The 5,161-nt window shown below is 40.8% G+C and overlaps 1 pseudogene; it reads left to right on the top strand.

Annotated features, from left to right (window-relative positions):
- Positions 1–4,641: 4,641 nt before the first annotated feature.
- On the top strand, positions 4,642–4,935 carry LOC102812991 (annotated as a pseudogene).
- Positions 4,936–5,161: the final 226 nt, after the last annotated feature.

Raw genomic sequence — 5,161 nt, 5'->3', positions numbered from 1 at the left:
TTTGAACTTTTTCTTGGTTGACAATTTAGGATTCTATTCTATACTGTGCCATTTACTCGCCATGTCTCATCACTAGTAATGATTTTTTTTAAAGGTACATATACCTTCCTAGGAGTCCAAATTTTGTTTGCACATGTCCAAATGCTTCTGTTTGTTCTCTTCCATGAGTTGTGGTGGTACCCATCTTGTAGAAACTTTTCAAAACCGAAGTGTGTCATGGATTATTTCATAAGCAGAACCTTGGCTGATTTGCAAATGATTTGTCACATAATCCACTCTCAGTCATCTATCCAACAAAACCCTTTTGTATGCATGCTCAATGTTGTTATCAGCTGCAGACATGGAATTCAGATAATGTTTTACTCACCCTCGTACACTTTAGAAACCAGGAGCCAGAAGTTTTGCTGTTCATTATGCATGATATGAGAAATAAAGATATGCTTTCCTACTTAGTCGCTTAGCAAATTTTCCATTTTGAAAGAATTATTCTACAGTTGCCAAGAAAGTATTTTCCCCTTCTTTATGGAAGAAAGCATTCTGTTTAAGAAGCTAAATGGATTTCCAAAGTTATTAAAATTCCAACCTGCTTCCTGCCAACCAAAAAGCCTACACACTTTAGAGATGAGACTTTGGTGATTGGAGGTCAGTTGGCCTGGGTTTAAGTCCCAGCTCTGCCACCAAATTACACTGGATGTACAAGTTTGCTCAATTTATTCAACTGAAATTGAAACAAGGAGAAGAATATAGCAAACCCATCCAGTGAAGTAAGGGCTGAAGATCTGCTTTCCCCACCACTGAAAACCCTGTGCACACACAGGGACACGCTAAGTCAGAATTCACATGATGGCAATGAACAACAACAACAGTCTTCATAGGATTTTTATATAAAAATAAATGAAGTAAAGAAAGACCAACAGGAAAAATACCAAACAATACAAGCAGACTTACTGATTACTACAAGAACAAGCAAGTTCCTCACCCAGAAACATCAAGGCAAGTGGTCATGTCCCCTCAGAGCAAACCCCCTTCCAAGACTAAGACTCAATGGGAATACACACTCTTATTGGTGACCACATTCATCACCGATAAGGGGAAGTAAGGGAAAAACAGCAATGAGGCGGTGAGCTAAGCCCTACAATATTCAATAGGTTCTTGTGAACACAGGTGGAGACCTGGTTGGCCAGCAGTGTTTCAAGACCTGAACGCTCTTAAGCCAGAGTCATTGACATAGCCACAGAGGACTAGAATGGAGAGTGATGTGTCCAGCTGATAAGAAGAGAGGGCATAAGAACACCCACACTTGCAGATAATACCCACTTGACCTGGCTTCAATGACTGGATGATCAGAGCTCAACTAGAAGAAGAAAGAAGAGGGAAAAAAGAGTAAGCTGATACAATTTGATGAACTTGTCCTACACCTATGGATGCAGTAGCTCAAAAGAGGGAACACATCTTTACAACAAGCATCATTCCCAGCCCCTCCATACACAGAGTAGACAGGAGTAGGAAATTTGGACATTGGCTACCCAAAATGGGGTGGGGGGCTACAAAGGCAAGAAGTGACTGGCTTACAAGATTTCAAGTGGGAGCCTAGATCCAGAGAGCACAGAGGAAGGTAGAATCTCCATTGAGTAGTATCCAATCTGTCTAGGCGGGGATGATGAAAGGAAATGTGGATAGGTCTCTTGTGATACAATAGTGAATAATTGATATCAGGACTGCTTGTGAAAGTTGGAAATATAAAGGTAGATACTTTGTAGCAAGGAAGGGAGTGATTAACTTTGCAGTCTAGGAGCGGAGGTCCCTGGAACTATCAAGGCTGAAGAACGGAGAGGGGGACCCTACCCAGAAAAGCAGTGATGCCAGAGATAGAGGCAGAGATGATGACGTGGAGAGATGGAGCGGATGGGAATATAAACCCTGAGGGAGAGAGGGGCTGTGTGCTGACGACCTGGGGATAGGCTTGCAGGATATAATCTTTGGTTGGCTGATGATGCATGGAGGGGATTGTAACCATGGCAATGAAACGATATATGATAGGATGAATGTAAAACTAATGTTCCCCCATGTAAGATATCACATAATTCAAAATAAAAATATAAAAAAATGATTCTTCTCACTTCAGGAACACTGTAATGATGATACTTGCAGTGTAGTGAATTATCTTATGTCTTTTCTAGTCATAGTCTGTAACTCCCACCAAGCAATATTTTTGCCCTGTTGGATCTGGGTAAGAGAAAGTGGGAGATAGGATGACATGATTTAGCTGTGGATATTACTAGAGGTCATTGTAATTGTAAAAGCTTGAAACTCTAACATGGGTTTAAAATGAGCCACCTCTGAAGCAAGAGGGGAGATCTTAGTGCCATCAAGGAAGAAGAGTTGAGAAGAGCTCGTCTTTTGAACTTCGAGATCCCTGTGCATTGAACTTTCTTGACCCAGGGACAGAAATCTGTGACACTGAAGGAGTGGCAAAGGAGCACCAGCAACAGAACCAAGAACCAGAGCATGAAGACAAAGCAGTGGACTTCCTAGTCCATGGAGTGAGTAAAGTTGAGTAACTTCGGGCTGGAAGTTTGTTTCTAGAGTAGAGTATCTCTAGTCTCTTAAGTAGAGGGGCTAGGTTTGCTGACCCATGGAACCAGAGCCAAGTGCTTCCAGGCTGATGGAGTGGTCTGTCCTGTGTGCATTTATTAGCAGCTGAATGAAACGAGAGTGCCGTGAGCATTTTCTGATTTTTTATTGTAACCTGTTAACTTCCCTAAAAGACCCTCATTCTGAGTATGGTGCCTGAATTCTGTGTGGCTATTGCAGTGGATCTCCAAACCTTACTGAACAGTCGAGAAGGTTGAAGGAGTCCATGGTTGGTACCACACACATTTATTACAAGTGTCCTTCCATATGTTTGTAGCATCAAAATTTCCCTCTTTGTTGGATCATTCCCATCATTATACAAGTATATACAATTAAACAAAATAAAGCATAAATAAATAAATGAAATGCCATATGTGAAAGCACCCCAAAAAAGTTGATATGCAAAAAATGGCATCAACTCTTCTGGTCTCGCCATCCACTTCAACATACACCCCTGAATCCCATCCATGCATTTATCTTTCTGACTGTAAAGATATATATATATATATATCTTTTCCAGTTTGCTTTGTTTAACTTTAGAAGAAGTTCACAAAATTCTGTATACATCATCAAAAAAAGTGTAGGTTCTATTTTGATGGCAGTTGTTGTTAAGTGCCATTGAATCAGTTCCCAGGAACAGCTAGTGTACTTGAACCACTGACCTTGTGGTTAGCAATCCAGTGATTATCCTACAGCATCACACCACGAGGCACTAAATAGTTGTTAAGCAGAAAAGATGCATTTAGAATGTGCTTTTAATAGTATTAACTTTGAATGCAGTGTGAAGAATGGGCTAGACTGGAGGATGTCAGCGGCCCCCACTGAAGAAGTGGCAATAAAATTTAAATGGTAACAATTACTAATATAGAGTTGGATGGTGGTCAGCATTTAAGAAATAGTCTCAGGAAGTGGACACTTCCAAGGAGACAGAAACATTAGAGAGGAGAAATAATAGGCAGAAAACTGAATTGTCACAGAAGTTAAAAAGAAATTGTTTTAAGGAGGAAGTAAACAGCAGTATAAAATTCTAATGAATGAGTAAAGATAAGTCCTGAAATTTTTGCATCAGTGACCCCTGGAAAGTCTTTCCAGTATTTATAGCATATCCTGTACCAGTCTGTTTATTATTCTCAATTCTTTTCACACCAAATAATGAGATCAAGAGCACAGCGGGTTCAGACCACCTACAGACATAAGGAGAGTTACAATTCTTATTTAAAAGGTGACATTGAATTGCTTCAGTGCTCAGTGCTGCTCCATTCAGGGTCTTTAGGGTTAGGTGACATTGAATTGCGTCAGTGTTCAGTGCTGCTCCATTCAGGGTCTTTAGGGTCTACTTGCCCCTGTATCAGTGCTACTCCATTCAAGGCCTCTAGTATCTACACTGTCACCTGGAAGTCTGTGTGCCTATTAAAATAGTACCATGATGTGACTGAATAAAGGACAACAGCAGATACTAAATAAGGATTTAAAATATCTTTAATAGTATTGTTAACAGCAAGATCAGCAGTTCAAGACCACCTGGTACTTCTCGAAAACCCTATATAGGGTTGCTATGAATTGGAACTGACCTGAAGGCACTTAAAAACAACAACAACAACAATTTAGACCAGAAGGAACCCAGAAAGTATAGCACATTATGTGGTGGACTGCTAACTGTAAGATCAACAAGTTCACCAGGTGTTCCACAGGATAAAGATGGACTTTCTGTTCCCATAGAGATTTACAGCCTCAGAAACCCTACACAAAGTCACTGTGAGTTGGAACTGATCCAGTGGCACACAGCCAGCCAGTCAGCCATTAATTGACAATGTTCTGCTGGTATTTACAGGTGGAAATGGAGTCCTGGCATCCTGGTGTGGTGCTGCGGGTTAATGTGCTGGACTGCAAGGTCAGTGGTTCAAGTTCACCAGTTGCTCCTTGGAAACGTTATACAGGGTCAAGCAACAGACGTGAAGGTCGGTGAGTTGGTGTGGAGTTGTTCTCGGCCTGCGTGGTCATGTTGAGATGGATTCCTCCTATTCTTCCTCTACAGTGCCTTTGGGCACAGTAGATACACAGTTGCTGCCTCTCATTGAGGTGGAGATGCATAAGCAGCTCTTTCAGCAGCTGGTGCACCAGATGATGGAACTTTGTTAGAAGAAGTGCATGGAGAAACCTGGGCCAAAGTTGGACAGTTGGGCTGAGGCCTGTTTTGTGAACTGTGTTGAGCGCTTCATTGATAAAAGCCAATTCAACTTGAATCAACTGGAACAGACCCAGAAATCCAAGTTAGTTTTCTCAGGAAACCTTTATGACTGATCTTAGCATTACCTCATAGGAGAAGAAATGTAGTTCAAGAAATGAAGAGTTATTGATGGGATGGTTGAATAGAAGGCTATGGGGAACTTACTTGTACCTTTTTTTTTTTTTTTTTTTTTTTTTTGCTTTGGGGATATTCTGTCATCTGAGAATGAATAAAGAACAGTTGTGTCTTTGTGTATTTTGAGGGTTATATATGTATTTGGTTGTGTTTTTTTAAGCTAAT

The sequence above is a fragment of the Chrysochloris asiatica genome, unplaced genomic scaffold (assembly GCF_000296735.1).
Source record: "Chrysochloris asiatica unplaced genomic scaffold, ChrAsi1.0 scaffold00273, whole genome shotgun sequence".
In the NCBI taxonomy this organism is placed as follows: domain Eukaryota; kingdom Metazoa; phylum Chordata; class Mammalia; order Afrosoricida; family Chrysochloridae; genus Chrysochloris; species Chrysochloris asiatica.
This window is presented reverse-complemented; position numbering and strand designations above follow the sequence as displayed.